Below are 16,581 nucleotides of genomic sequence, written 5' to 3'. Positions count from 1 at the left end.
TAGTTGTCTCCGAAGGAAGCAGCAAGTCTAATCCATTCAGTAAATACAGTCTAAATCAACATTTCATAGTAAAATTTCATATTGTAAACCAGAGAGAAAAACACCAGCGCATCTATAGAATAAACAATGGAAAACAATTTGAGTATCCCTTCAGTGATATGTTTTGAATAATCGGGAAATGTGTTTGGACTAATACTAGTACTAGTATTTAGATGTCAGTGTGTCTGGCATTGCTTGTTTGGTAATAATACAGAATATAGCTACGGGTGGGCAACTTTCTTTGAATTCCCTATACAAAAACTTCATGGCCGTTGATGGGAAATTGATCCACTTTGGCAAATTTTACTTTGCTCAAAATGGCCAATTCCTACATTAGTACCCGGTGAGGGTGCAATCAGAAGGAAAGGACCATTCTGATTGGCCCTCGCCGGGGCATTAGCTGGCCGGGAATCCCTTGAATTCCATGCCTTTGTCCCCGGCGGGGGCGTGTCAGCCCCTCAGCCAATGGCCATCCCTGCTCCGAGCCTCCACATGGCTGGAGGCCACCTTCGTCCCCCGCTGGGGATTCAGGTATGTTTTATTTTTTGTCCTCCCTTCTCGCACCCCTCCCAGCCACACTTACCTTCTGCCTGCTTTGTCCCTGGTGGGGGACGATGGCAGTCTCCAGTCGTGTGGCAACTCGGAGCGGGGACATCCCAGCTCCGAGCCTCCACACGGCTGGAGGCTTGCATCGTCCCACGCCGGGGACTCTTGTATGTTTCAAAAGGATTGTAAAGGAAGGAACCACGAAGTATGGAGCCGTTGGGGGCTAAAAAAGAAATAAAAAAGAAAATCGGGTCCCTAGCAGGAGAACTGCGCCCGAGATCTGGAAATAAGAGACTAGAGTATAAGAACCTTTCACGTAAGCATGCGAGGGTCCCTTTACTCAAATATGAAGGAAACAAACGTACAGTTGGAGAACCCTTCAACAGGCTTAGAGGCGCTCTGCACCCATTACTGATGCTGCCCGGGCCTTTAATTTGGCAGTCCCTGACAGGCAGGCCTGAAACATCACTGCCACTCCCCCGCCTATAATCACTGCCAGCCCCGGGGCACACTGAAATAATGGTGCTCCCCATCGCTGGGGAGCGCTCAATGTGTTTTTAGCCTTCCTGGGGATGAATTTAATAAAGATCCACCCCGTCATTTACAGGTGGCCCACTAAGACCTGGGCCACACCTGACAGATTTGAGGAGTGCTGTGCCCCATTCCCACACTTCAACTGAGCACCGAGCTGCATTTTGCCAAGCAGCCCAACTCAAGTAAGACTTTGGAGCCTCCATCCTTACTGCTACCTGCTGCTGCCTCCTGGCATCATCTACCACAGAAGACTCACCACAGGAGAGCACAGAGAGGAACATCGAGAGCAGCAGCCAGAGACCTTGAGAGAGCACTGGTCAGGTTGTCTTGCAAGTAAGGTCTTTATAAATAGTTTTTCATTAATACAGTGCACTGTATAGACTTGCACATATTTTTTAAAGCCTATTTTATATTTTTTATATGTGAAGGACTCTTTTTTATATTTGTGTGTTTTAGGAGTACCTTAAGTTGTATATGTTCTGGTGGACCGGAAAATTATATACATGAGTTGTTAACAAATAAACAACTGTACACCAGCATTGCTTTGTCCGCCTTTCCTTTTGTGTTCCAGTTACCCTAACCTTGTGTTTTCTCCCTAGGGGTATATTGGGATCCTGCACTTATGATGTCCCTACACACTGTCACATTGAGGTCCACCAGGGTGATATTTAACCCAGGAGAGCAGGGTTTGGACACAGGTAAGACGCAGGTCAAGTCATAAGTAAGGTTTAAGAGATATATTGTGTGCCTGTCTCCACATGTCTCTCATTAAGGTGCATGAAACAATCAACCCGCAACAATTGTTTTACACTTTTATTTAAGTTTATAAAGAAAATAACATATAATAGAGCTGAGTGTGACTGGAAGGAAGAGTGGTAGCAAGAGTAGAGCCGCAGAGTAAAGCATACACAGACAGCTTTGACACAAATGACATGCTAAAATGGGAAGTGTACAGCAACTAGAGCCTCCTTGTCTAGTGTTGAAATGGAAAAAAAATAAGACCTGTATCGATTCTTTCCTGCATCATATTGCAGATTGTATACATAACTGTACCAACAGCTGGCATGCACAGACACCACCCAACATACAACACACACAGACACATCCAACATTGTAAAGTCAGAATTGCCTTCCTCTCACCTGAGGCAAAATCCAGTTGGTGTAGGCCTCAGGTTCCCTCATGTGGCACACCAACAGGATTCACTGTTCACTCATTTAATAACCCCCATATATCCAAGTTCCCCGATGTGTCACCTTTCACACACCACTTCCCATACTTTGATAAAGTCGGTGGTCAAAGATTCCGTCTTCCACCTGTGCATTGTTACTAATCTTCCAAACCTTCAGTCTTCTTTTATTGCAACCAAGGCCCTGCTCAAGCAGTCACACTGGCATTTGTAGTTAAATAGGTTATTTTTTAATGAGCGAAGGATAGACAAGGCTGGATGCCTGGTCACTTTGCCTTTCATCACCAAGTGCAGTTTGCTCATAACATCAGTCCAAAATCCTTTAACTCTCCCATAGTTCCAGAGCATGTAATGCAAACATCGTTTCTCATGTCCACAACCCCATCAATTACCGCTATCCAGCAAACGAATCTGCATCAACTCAGTGGTCCAATATAGGCAACAACCAACCTTTTGCTGTATGAGGTGTAAAGTGAGATCCAACTTTGCAATGAAACAGGTACTTCACAGTTTAGGTCTGCTGCCCAGCTGTGCCTTAGTCGGTCGCACGTGTAAACGTGCACCTTCTCCTTAGGCATGATACAATTGGCCACCATTTGGGGGAACAATCAAACAAACTGCAAAGATCTGGTCTGCTTTTTAAGGGATCATCCATCTTTCCAAACCTATGCAACAATAAGGCCCACATTCTTTGCTTTTCCAATTGAAAACGCATAAATCGTTACTTTTTCTGGTTTCAGAATGACTTATGCTGCATCACGAAGTGTGCTCAGCAAGATTACATTATTTATTATTAACATTTCTGACCCGGATGGAGTGGTCCAAGAATGCCCCTAAACATAATACACGTCTTGGATGCTAGTGCTGAAAATGTTGGGGGGGACATGACATCTGAAGAAAAGGTGCCCCAGCCAAATGAATGGGGACACATTGGTGTGCCACGAAAGTTTGGGTGGGGGCAAACACCCCTGCCCCCCCCCCCGCCCACCCTGCTAAACTGACACCCATGAGACATGCTCAGAAGAAATGTTCTTAAGTGGAACAAAATACACAGAACAACGATCGTGGGTCTGACATGGCCACAGTAATTGTCTTGCAGCGTACAACGGGTGCATTGTTCCCTTGCACTTCATAATTTGCTCTTTATAATTCCATTTTGCTACTTTACTGCTTCTTAAACACGCCCATTAAATTGTACATGTTAGGAGCCACAATTATTTTTCCTCGCAACATTTTATAGTTTTCATGAAAGAATGTGCAGAAAGCAACCTTTAATTATTGCAATTACAGGGGGCACTAAGACAGATGATCGAAAAATCAATTGAACCCTTCACATGTTCATTATTCCCGTACAACCCCACAAACAATGGAGCCGAGGCATCAAAGTCATGCCTCTTATGGGCACGAACAATTCAACCGTTTCCCTTTTTTAAAAGTTGTTTGTGTCTTTTCTTCACTAAATGAACACGTCTTTTTATGCTGCCGATCTTACATTCTGAAAGCGTGTCAAATTAGAAGTACATGGTTGGTCACAGCTACTTCTTCACAACTAACCACAGATAAGGAATTGAACACGAACCCACCTATTGGCAGAACGTGTGGAGGCGGTTGCATAGAGAACAGAGGATAGCACATGGGCAACTCCCCGGCCTTGACAGTAAGTCCAGGAGAGTGGCAGAGGTTCGAATCCTGCATAGGTGCTTAGAAACCAAGCTCAGGTATGGTATCTGGTGCGTTGTCCATCTCTGGAAACACCGCCATCAATAAAGCTATATTCAAAACCTTTAAGTATTTGCTAGCAGATATACAATATGTAGTAACGGCATTTCAATAAATCAAATAAGTAAAGGGTCGTAGTAGTGCTAAACATGACCACCTGAGCGAATGGAATGTTGCACTCAGATGCACAATGTGCAAAATTCAGATAAATCAATTACTTTGTTGGTGCAGAATTATGGGCTAATTTAACAGAAATCTTAATTCCACTTTAAGAACCACTTCCGCTAATGCTAACTCGCCCAGGGGCCTCTCTAGAGTGCTTTACTGCTTTACTGCTCAGGGTGCACAAAAGGCAAGGGGATCCGGGTGGTCCTGGGAGCTTGTGTCGGCTGCGGAGCACTTCCATGGCGGCTGGCATTGAAACGAATCCCTATGGACTCCCTTGACTATTAACAGCAGGTGTAATCCATTTGGTTTCAAGGACACATGGAATTGTACATGGGTGACTATTAACCATGCAGAAATATTGCACCATGGGGTTCACAGTGACATCTGATAGACAACGAGAGTGACATTTGAATTGTCTATTATCTGACCCTGAACCCCGAGGTGGAATATTTCCTATTGGTGGATAGTGAAAAATGCTTAATTGCATGCAGTACGTGTGTATATTTCAACCATTTCAACCCTCTTAGTGGAAAGTTAGTGTCCTTTTCTCTGAGGGCTGTCACTTCCTGTTTCGGCCCAGCCTGGTGTGCTTTGAGGAGTAAGCAGCAGCAACATGTGGAGGGACCCAGCAAGCATTTGTTCCGGCATCGAGTAAGGTAGGTGCGCTGGTGTGTGATGTCACTGCAGCGAAAAATGACCGTTATATTCCACTGCCATGTCATCAGAGGGAGGAATTATGAATTTTGGTCATGAGTACATTAGTACAATAGTTTCATTTGTCGCCACAGGCACACCATTTAGATAGCACACTAAATGCTGCCTAAATGTGTGCACTATTGCAACATCGGTATCCACTGTCAAATGTATGGATATATGCCCCATCATGTGTTTACCCCCTGAAGCTTTTTGGTAATTTAATATTGTCTTTGTCAAACATAAAAACAAAAATACGTTCATCATAATTTACATTTATATTATTTCCACACCTAACTAAAAAAGTTTTACTTGTTACCCAATAAAAAAAAGAGATAATTTAAGTAAAACTTCATGGACATCATTAGAATTTACACAATAGGAGGAGAGAGCGAGCAAGATTTAAGAGAGCCACCGTACAGATAAACATTCTCTAATCTCATAATAGGGAGAACCTTTCACTGAGCCAATGGGAGAGAACGCAGCGGAAGCAGTCACGCTCTCTGTAAAGTCCGCCCGGACGATACATCTTGCTATGCTCTTTACGCTCAGTGAGTCAACGAGCCATTGGGACCATGCTGAGGCCCTGCTGTCCCTGGAGCCCGTAGGAAACCACTGCTGCTGCCATTATTCCATCAATCGTCATCCATCATAAATTCAATAAAGGATATCAATGAACGCGGGTGGCATTAAAGAGGAAAAGATCCAAACTAACGTGGGGCTGCGATGATCTAAAACGTACACGCACATGATGCAAAGTGTCGTCCATGTTGAGCATCCCAAAGAGAGGCTATAGATGGCATATGCATGCTAGAGTGCTAAAGTAAAAAGGCATTTTGTGATGCATTTTTCCTCCATTCTTTATTGTCTTTGGAGATCTAAAATTGCCAACATGGCCAGCTTTCCCACACATGTTCTAGATTTGTTTTAGAATACAGGATTTCAAGAGTACTGTTTAGTAATTAATTAATTTTCACTCTAGGTCAGTGACTCCTGCCAATCAAGGCAAACCCATGACCCACCCTCCCCGTGCCCCCATGAAAGTGTGTTTGTAAGTTCAGGGTTGGCTCCGTCCCCATAACAGTTGATGGGCTGACATATTGGCCAAGGTCATCATACCAGTCTGGGGTGCACTGGCGATAGTGAAATTGGACCAACCCCACCCATTTGCCTTGCACAGGGGTGGAGCAGGTCCGGCCATGTGCTATCAGTATAGATGATTCGGGGAGATTGAGGATTTAGGGATTTTTCAAAAATAGGGAGTTAGGACACAATATAACATATACAAGGCTATAGCAGACCCCCATGTGCATGTCAGCTACAGACCCGGGCAACGCTGGTGGTATTACTAGTATTTTATAAAGACTAGATACGCAAACTCTATCCTACTAACCAGAGTTATACAAGGAGATTTGTAATAGGGCAACAACTGTTCAAGGCAATTTACTACCAACCCCACATCCTGATGATTAGCACTCCGTATATGGTTTTATCATTGCCAACATCCACTACCATCATTGGATCTCCCCACCTATTGCAGCATCATCCTCCTTTGCCAGAGTTTAGCACCCCCAACGGTGCAACATTCTGCTCACCTATTAAGGTCTCCAGGTGACACAGTCCATTCCAATTCTATATTCAATCACAGTACGCGCGAGTATTATATACGCATACTGCAAATGCATTAATCAGACAATCAGAAAATTTAAATCTTTGTCCTTATCCCATGATTGATCTTTTTTTGAATGCTCTGCATTGTCATCACTTGAATGCATTTACCAAAAAGTTGAAAGTACTGTACGCCACATCCGACACTTGGCTGGTCATGTCCTCTAGTAAATACCACTACCACATACAGCCCATGCCACTGCTACCTGTGCCCTTATATCCCACCAATATATTACCGGGGCTCACTGCCATAGTGCCCACATAATTCTACTGCTCCTGCATCAGCACGGCTTACTTACCTCTCGTGGACTGTGCCAGTCCACTATTATCTGTTGTCTTCTGCTTCATGTTGCCTCAGAAATGTTATATCTATGAACTGTGTCATACCAGCATCAACCGTGATCTACTACTGCATATTATTTTGTTATCATACAATACGTATTCACAGTAATCTATTACGGTATATTGCCTCTTAAGATGTTATGAATCACCCATGTCCAGGTCACCAGATAATAGCAAATCATAGTCAAGAGACCATAGCTAACTAGGGTTAATGGAAGTCAACCAAACGTTAACTGAGCGCGAAGGACGTCAGTCCACAGAGCTCCTTCGGCCGCCGACAACATCCTGATAATATATCCTGCCTAAGTGTGCGGAAAGATCCGCAATTGCATCAGAAGCTGGAGGAGTATCGGCGGAAGCTCTGTGTAGCCTTTGGTCCCTGAAATTATGTCCCTGTAGGAGTTACAAAGTGAAACTCCTCCGCTCGTGGGATGCGGTGAGGTGATTGCAAGATGGCCGCCCCGACCTAATGAGACTGCCAGAGGAAACTGTCTGGAACCTCATTGTGGGAAGACAACTCTGCCTGCCCTACTCGGACGCCTGATCAGCAACTATCAACCTTTTTGGGAAGCTGATGTTGTCTCCGAACTGTGCCAGTAGTTGAGGGACAGCTTCGGAGGGAACGGCGCATTGACAACGCCATCGGCGCAGCCCTCGAGACCGCGAGGGGGACAAGGAAACTCCTGGAGATCCCCCTGGGAACCGGACTGGATCTGCAGGCGTGGGATGGAGGGGAGAGTGTGGCGTTGACCTCCAGGCTCCATCTCCAGTGAGTGTTGCTGGCAGGCCACGCTCCGGATCCCGCTGCCCTCCATGTGGCTCCCCTCCCTCTTTCCTGTGATAGGAGCATCGTCAGGGGCAGCCGGCACACTGTGGCAGGGACTGGAGGCGCGCATTACGGACCCTGCCCTCGGGGCCTGAAAGACCTGGGGTGAAGTTCCCGTGGCGGCAGGGACGCTCTGAAGCCTTGAGAACTGCTGCACCTGTGGGGCCAGCGGGACCCCCCCTCCCTGTGAACAAAAGAAGATTGTTATCGGTTTGGATTTACCCCACCAAACTAAGACACAATTCATGGACACTGGATGCAGCCCCACATACTACAAGGTGAGCACGTTGGTTGATATCTGTGCACCCATCCTTGTGAATACACCCACGGCCAGGGCAGGAACGGCTTTGGGGGAAACTGCTTCCAGACTACAGAGAAGGTGGTGAAATGGCAAACCAGGCCTAGCTGCCAACTCTGCGACCTGCAATTAGCAGCACCCCCCCAACCTGGCTGAGGGGAAGACCCCCAAAACACGTCTGGCATCTCCTGTTGCATCATTGCTCTGTGGAGTTTAAAAGAGCAATCTGCTATCAAACTGCATACTGCAACTGCAAATGGTGTAGGTCAATTTCCAACATGGCTTCTGACGTGGGTGTTATATGCACCCAGAACATTAGCAGCACCTTGTACTACTACACTAAGTGCACCTCCTTGTGGACAGAAAGGGGTCTAGCAGAACCATACCAAACCTGCCATTGTGTTGCTGGCAACCCCTCCACCCGGAACTGTTGGGACAAGTGGCCTTTCCTCCTCTCCTTGCCGGTAATTCCGGTGCCGAGTGTAGGTCCTTCTAGAAGACGGACGACACCTTCTGCCTTCTGTACACCCGGCAACATTGGTGCTGTAGCCGCATTATCGGAACTCCCTACTTGGGTGGATCTGGTCCACGGGTTCCTCACCCCCTCGGACACCAGAGCTTGTGCTCGCTAGTGCATACTCGCTAAAACTGCCTTTTGGTCCTCTGGAACGAGGGAAACCAGAGTTGGACTGTGATTCCCTAATATACCATGGCACGCTGGAACAACCATTGGATTAGACCAGTATTGTCAGCAGGTCCACCCCTGTAGTACTAGGGCCCGGCTGAGACCCAGAGGGTGAACAGAACTATTGAGACGCAGCTCCACTGCGCCTGACACCTAAAGTAAGGCAATATGGGCAAGGATAAAAACAAAAAGGTCTCCACACAGAGCACTATGGTTCAAACCGCCACAACTACCACCAATGTAACACCAGAGACAGACCTGCAGCTGACCTCGGCCCCCCCACCTGAGACCCTGACGCTGAAAGATGTCATGGCAGCCATCGCCAACTCTCGCTCCTCGATGGAGAAGAAAATGGACGGCATCACAGCCGAGGTGTCTTTCCTTCATCGTACCTTCAGAAGTTAACCTCCCGGGCTAGGGAGGTGGAGCACCGAGTGTCAGGGATGGAAGATGACTTTGGCGGGTTTACATCAACAATTATCGCACGCACTGGCCCAAGTGAAAACATTGGAGGCACGGGTGGAGGAGGTCGAGGGCAGATCATGCCGAAACAACGTCTGTATTCTGGGCCTTCCAGAGAATGCTGAGGGTCCTCATATGGAACTGTTCCTGGAGCAATGGCTCGCAAACCTGTTTGCCCCTAAATTCTTCTCTAAGTTCTTCACAGTAGAGAGGGTACACTGTATACAAACGACCCGGTCAATTCCTGGAGCACCCCAAGAACAGTCATTGCCAAACTCTTGAACTACTGCGATAGAGATGCAATATTACAAATGGCCCGAACAAAGGGAACGGTCAAATACAATGGTGCTAAAATTGCATTCTTTCCGGACTACAACCGGGAGGTCCAAAGGGCCAGGGAATCGTTTGAACACCTGAAAAGAATACTTAATTCCATGAACGTTAAATATGGTCTCCTCTTCCTGGCCCAAGTGAGAATTCAGCACAAAGGCGCAACAGTGCACTTTATGGATCCAAAAGAAGCCTGGAAATGGGCAGAGACCCACGTCGAGCAAGACTGGACAGCACACGCTCTGGACTTCGGAGCCAGGCCTCGCAACAGACCATGCAGGGATCGCCCCCCAAGACAGCCTGCGCAGCAGGACCCTCCTGATCCAGAGGAAAGAGCGGACCCGTAAACCAAAGACCACATCCCGAGGACCGCAATCAGACCTAGAGGACATACCCCAATGAGTCATGTGAGGGCACCTCCACATCATCCCGCTCCACGGAGCTCTGGCCCAGTTTAGGACATTGGGCCTCATTTCAAGGAGGGTGGTAGAGTGTTAACAGCAACGGTAAAGGTGCCGGAGCCATTAACCTCTTACTGCCCTATTACGAGGTCCGCTCGCGGGACCCGCTCAGGATGCCTGGTTTTACCAGACGTCCTTAGCGGGTCCCGCGAGTGGCCCAGGATGCTTACAACGGGCCCGTCATTAATGGGTCCGTTGTTAGCATGCTCCACATTCCCATTGAGCCCAATGGGAATGGGGATGGACCAGGTCCGGGTTCCTGAATGGGGAAATACCGGGCCATTCTGACCTTGGAGGGCCCGGTATTTCCCCATTCAGGGAACGCAAGAAACCCCGAGTTTGGCGGTAGCCATGCCCTTATTAAGGGCATGGCTACCCCCATACTCGTAATGAGGCCCATTGGCTCTGGATACCATCGCTCTGTGATATGGGTCAAACAATCCTGATGATCACATACCTGGCGGAGGACGGCATTTCCCATAAAACAAATGCTACACGCTGACATCGCTCTGCTTCAACGGACTAAGACCCAGATGGAACTGAGGATTCTGGTCACCACCGTTTTGTGGGCACCAGGTGCCTCTGGTCCCCACCGAACTGTGGTGTGAAATCTACACTTCTGAGGTCTGTGGCCTCCTCTGTATCCTTTTTCTCCCCGTCGTATAATCATACTATAACGTCGGCAGCCGGCATGGCCACCAACTAAGTTCCCCTACTTCCGGATGGACTTCTAAATTGTTCTCTAAATAGAGGATGAATAATCTTCTTTCGTTGGTTGTGTTAAGCTGGAACTCTAGTTCTTGACAATGTTTGGGAAACAGGTGCTTCGTGTTGGGGTGGAGTATAGGGAGGGGGAGGGAGACGTTTGTATTGTTTTCTGTTCCTTTTAAGCTACCACATACCTGCAAGGCCATCAATCACACCATTTGCTATACGCTGTCTCATGCCACCTTCTACCGGCAGCACATCCCTATTGCGACTAATAGCTGTACACTGTCTCTATTCCTGGACCACATAGCTCCTGCAAACTCTGTATCACATGCTATGAATGGCACTTACACAACACAGACCATCACCTGTTGAATGCCCTAGATCCCTAAAACTACTCACGTGGAACGTGAATGGGATGCGCTCTGGGATTAAGTGGCGTCTTGTTACTCAGTTCTTGAATAAGCTTTCCCCTGATGTTGCCCTGTTACCAGAGACACATTTAGCAGGGTCCAACTGCACCTTCTTTCGAAGAACCAATTATTGTTCCGCATTACACGCGGGATACACCATGGGATCCAGGGGTACTCTGATCCTGGTACACAAACACCTTCCATTCGTGCCACCGACAGTGGAACAAGACCCTAGAGGTCGCTATGTGTTGGTCCTTGGTACACTTTGGGGAGAAACGCTGGCCATTGCTTCGGTGTATTCTCCGCCGGGGCTGGGAGAGGAACTCCTAGATTAACTTACTGCCCTTATGGCGAAGCATCAACCTGATATGTGGATTCTGGGGGGAGATTTCAATGATGTCATGTGTAACAACATGGATCGCACTCACATCAGACATCGTAACCCGATTACCCCAACAAAATTAGCAAAATTTGTGTCAGCCCTGGGTCTCCGGGATGTATGTAGAGACCTTCACCCTCGAAGTAAGGGTTACTCGGTTCACTCGGGAGCCATGGCTCCCTATCCAGGTTGGACTATCTCTTCTCCCAGGCATTGATATGCACAGGGTGACGGCCGCTGAGCTGCTTCCCCGAGGTATCTGCTATCACCTTGGCTTCCCTGACTTTTTCGATCATCTCACAGAGGCAACCAATTAATACTTTGGAATTAATGATACTACGGTTGATAGCCTGGTGACGATATGGGAGGCCTACAAAACGGTACTGAGGGGAGAGATAATCTCCGGGACGGCGAACAAAAAGAAAGAGCGACTCCAGAAAATATCAGAGGCTGAAGATGAAATGGGCGAGTGGGAAGCCAGGTATATTCTTGATCCGAGCCCTGAGATCCATGGGTCCCTTAAGAGCGCTAGAGAGTGACTCCAGAACATGATGCTAAATAACGCTAAAAACACCCATTGGGAGTCCAAGGCAAGGATCTATGAATATGGGGACAAGGTGGGTAAAATGTTGGCCTGGCTTGAGAGGAGGGACAAGGGTCAACACCCTGTCAGGGAGATGATAACTCCACAAAATGAGAAGTACCAGTCAGATCGTGAAATAGTGGAAGCTTTTGCTAACTTTTATACTGCTCTTTATCGTACCCCGACATCCCCACTGAACCCCTCCCTCCTAGACAATATTACATTGCCCTGTTTATATGAACAACTGAAAACACACGTGGACTCTGATCTTACTGAATCAGAGATTGCTGAGGCCATAGCACAAATACAATCTGGGAAAACATCGGGCCCCAACGGGTTCCTGATCTAAACCTGGAAAAGGCTAGGTGGGGAGGAAATGGCATCGCCCCTCCACAAAATGTTCCTCCGGGCCCGCGAACAAGGCACTCTTCCGCCGTATTTATGTAAGGCCACAATTGTAGTTATTCCCAAACCAGGCAAACCCCCTGAACAATGCGCCTTTTATAGGCCTATGTCATTGATTAACAGCAAAGTCAAGGTCCTCACCAAACTTCTGGCTAATCGGCTACAATCGGTCATTTCTTCCCTGGTCCACCCGGACCAATGTGCTTTTATTTGTTTGTTTGTTTACTTGTATTGCGCACCAGACCCGGGGGTAACCGGGCGCAGAACATAAGGTAATTCAAAGCTTGGTTACATGATAAGGTTACAGAAGAAGTCAATTCGGGTACACAAGATGAAGGTAGTAAGTAATTAGAGAGAAAGCGGTAGGTGCAATATACTACTGTGAGAATGTAAACAGGTAACAAAGTAGTGTACATACATGGATATACAATTTGAAGCTGGATATGTTTACAGTCATTATTTACAGTCATAATGCAATCCAAAGTCTGATACAGGCTATAGGTCTGATTCTTTGAACCATTTAATAGTGCTCTTGCGGAAGTTATGGGCAGACTGCAACACTCTCAGTGAGGGTGGTAATGAGTTCCTTAATTCAGCTGCCTTAACATGGAAGCTACAACCCCCAATTCATGCTAACTTGAATCTGGGGATAGCAAGGTGATTAGTGTTAGAAAGTCTAGTAATCCTGGTTGTAGACCTTTTGTTAAATCATTCGGCCAAGTAGCTAGGTGCAGCATTATTCAAACATCTGTAGGTCAACGTTGCGACCTTAAGCTTGATTTTGTCAAGAGTGGTGAGCCAATTATTAGCTCTTCGAATCACGGAAATGTGTTCTCGTTTGGCAATTCCTAATGCTGCTCTAAGAGCATTATTTTGCAGTGTCTGAACCTTTTTGATGATGTGTTTGTTGGCACCTATGAATATAGCATTACAGTAGTCCAATTTTGATAAAATCAGGGCTCGGGCTAAGGTGATACAACTACTATTTGAAAGAAACAATTTACTCACCCTAATCAATTTGCACGTGTAGGCTGTAGAGGAAGCCGCCGCATTGACTTGCTTGTTGAGGGATAGAGTTGTGTCTAGGTAAAAACCCAGTGTCTTCACCTGTTTAGCCACGGTAGTGGTGTTATTATCAATATTGAAGGTGGAATAATTGGAGTTAAGTTTATTAAGGGATGCAGAAGTAGCCAGGATTATAATCTCCGTTTTATCGTCATTCAGGCATAGACCGTGAGTGGCCATCCATGCCTGGATGACGAGATAAATCTTGTTCACCAAGGCCAAATCCTTATCATAATCACCAGAAAGAGGTAGGAGAATCTGAGTGTCATCGGCATAGTTAGTGTAGGTGACACCCAGAAGGTCCAGATCATCGAGAAGGGGCTTAGCGAAGATGTTATAGAGGTGTAGGGGAGACACAAGACCCCTGAGGCACTCCGCAAGTAATGGAGATCGGGTCAGACTCTCATAGTCCTATTACTGAGAAAGGATTGTATCCAGTCTATGGCTTTCGCAGAGAAGTGGGCAGCTGTGTCCAGGTGACTACAAAGGACTCCATGGTCAACTAAATCAAATGCGGTCAAACGATTTAATAAGAGAAGGAGGACGGGAGTCCCCTTATATCTGAGTTCATCAATCTGCGTCTTTAGGTCTATTAGGGCTGTTTCAGTTCCGTACTGAGGCTGGAAACCCGACTGGCGTGAACCTAGTATGGAATTAGATTCCAAGTGTTTCTGAATTTGGAAATAGGCCATTTTATCTAGTATTTTCAGCAGGAATGGCACAGTAGTGATGGGTCGGTAGTTGGTTGGGATGGTGGGGCCCAGTGTCTGTTTTTTTAAAAGTGGGAGCACTCAAGATTCCTTTAGGTTAGCTGGGATTTTGCCAGATGTGGATGAGGCTTTGATCAGTTTAGTGATGAACGGGGCCAGGTCTCTAGTATCGTCCTTTATAAGTTGAGCTGGGCAGAGATCTCCCTTGCAATTGGAAGGTTTGAGAGAAAGGATAATTTTTTCAGTGTCGAGTGTGGTAACCTTCGTGAACTTGAAGCGTGGGGGGTAATTAAGGCTGTTTGGATCAGTATCCACTGTAAATGGAGGAGATGATGGGGAGGTTGTAGTTAGTGACTCTTTTTTTGGCAATTTTTATTTGTAGAGTCTAGACTTTGTTAACTAGGACGTGCTGAATGTCCGAGTACCAATTCATGTCTTTTATGTAGTTATCCGGTATAGGGATGGGAGATTCTAACTCTTTGAGTATAGCAAATAATTCCTTTGTACTTGACTTGGCCTGGGCTGTTCTGGTATTGTATGTTTCCCGTTTTGCTTGGAATATTTCCTTCTTATAGAGAGCCGATATAGTGAGGAGATTAGTTTTATTTTCCTCAGATGGCAGTAGTCTCCAGGAGACCTCACATTGCCTTTTGGTTTTCCGTAGGGACTTCAAATGTGGTGTATACCAAGAGTTCAAGTGTGCCTTAGGCATGCTTCGTTTAGTCTTTAGTGGTGCTATTGAGTCTAAGGATGTGGACATAATTTGGTTGAATTCTTTGACTAAGTCATCAGGGTGACTATGGTCTGGAAGAGCATTAAGAGTAGGGAGTATCAAAGGGAGTAAGTTGTCAGCACTAATGTTCTTTTTGCATCTGGCCAGGATGGAAGGGGCAAGGGCCGGCTTAATGGTAGGTCTGTCGGTGTCTAGGGAGAAGGAGATCAGGTGGTGGTCAGTCCAGATCTGGGGCGATATGGAGACTATTCTGGTGGTACAGTTATAGTCAGCCACCCAGTCTAGTGTTCGGCCTTTAATATGGGTCGGGTCAAGCACTCTGCGTGAATCCGAGTTCCGTTAGGGTATTGGACACACTAGCTGCCTGTATATCTTTTTGGTCATTTAGTCCCAAGTTCATATCTCCTAGTATTAGCACCTGCAAGGTGTTTTTAAGGATGTTGGATACAAGGTTGGAAATGTCCTCCTCAAAGGTACCAATGGGGCCTGGAGGTCTGTAAACTAGATGAATTCTAAGTGTTTGGGTATTGTTGAGGGTAAGTTTGGCGGTAAGGAGTTCACGTGAGTTAATGTCCGCTGGAATTGTTATTCTAATCAGTAGATTGTCTTTGGTAATGAGGGCAATGTCTCTGGCTCGTGAATCATTTCTGTCAGATCTGAGGATCGAGTAGCCATTGGGAATAGCTAGTGAGAGGGCTGGGCCTGCGGCCGCAGGCAGCCAAGATTCCGTAATAGCCAGAAGTCAAGGTTTTCTGATTGGATAATATCTGCTATTTCAGAGGCATGGGCTACCATGGACCTAGCGTTTAAGAGTGCTCCTATAAGGCCATGGTTAGTGGGTATTAGGTCTGAAAGAGTTTTTGGCTTTAGGGTGAACAATGAATTATGGTTATAGGGGTCAAGCGCAGAAGCTGTCTTCCCAGGAACTATTTTAGTGGGGTTGGAGTTAACAGGGTATGGATTCGACCTTTTGTTAACGCAAGTAAGCGTTCTGGCTAGGGGTTCGAATATTTTTGCGAGCCTTGACCGAAGTCTGTTATTTCTGTCCTGTAGGTTACATGGGAGCCACTTTTTAGCGAGCCTTGACCGAAGTCTATTATTTATGTCCTGTAGGTTACATGGGAGCACGTTGAATGTAGAAGGTAGAGGGCGCTCCATGTACATGTTGGATAGTTGTCTGGTATGATGACTATTTTTTAAATGGGTATTGTGGTGGGTACTACTGTCATCCAGGGTCGTGTAAGTGTGGAACTTCAGCAGCGTAGTATATATGGTGGGTATACTTATTATTAGAGTGAGAAGGGATAATAGAGTCATTGGTATGGACATTTTTAGGAATGGGCACCACATAGAGCGAGGCCAGAGAGTCTGTGACTCAGAGAATAATAATCAGAAAGTGGTCAAGGGAGGGGCTGCCCCTATCCTTGTAGAGACGTCTGCACTAGTCAGGGATTTACAGTACCTAGTCGGACATGGAGACAAGCATGTGTTTTAGATTACAGAACGACAATCTACATCTAAGTCAGAAGGATAGGCAATTCAAGTCTCGAGTTCAGGTCCGGTATCTCCAGAGGTAGCGCTACAGGTAACTAGAGTGCGTTGCGTTCAAAGGAACAGTAGGTGACAG

Source organism: Ambystoma mexicanum, chromosome 5q, assembly GCF_040938575.1.
Source record: "Ambystoma mexicanum isolate Mex_15411 chromosome 5q, UKY_AmexF1_1, whole genome shotgun sequence".
NCBI lineage: Eukaryota > Metazoa > Chordata > Amphibia > Caudata > Ambystomatidae > Ambystoma > Ambystoma mexicanum.
The sequence above is the reverse complement of the archived record's forward strand: the minus strand, read 5'-3'. Positions refer to the sequence as shown.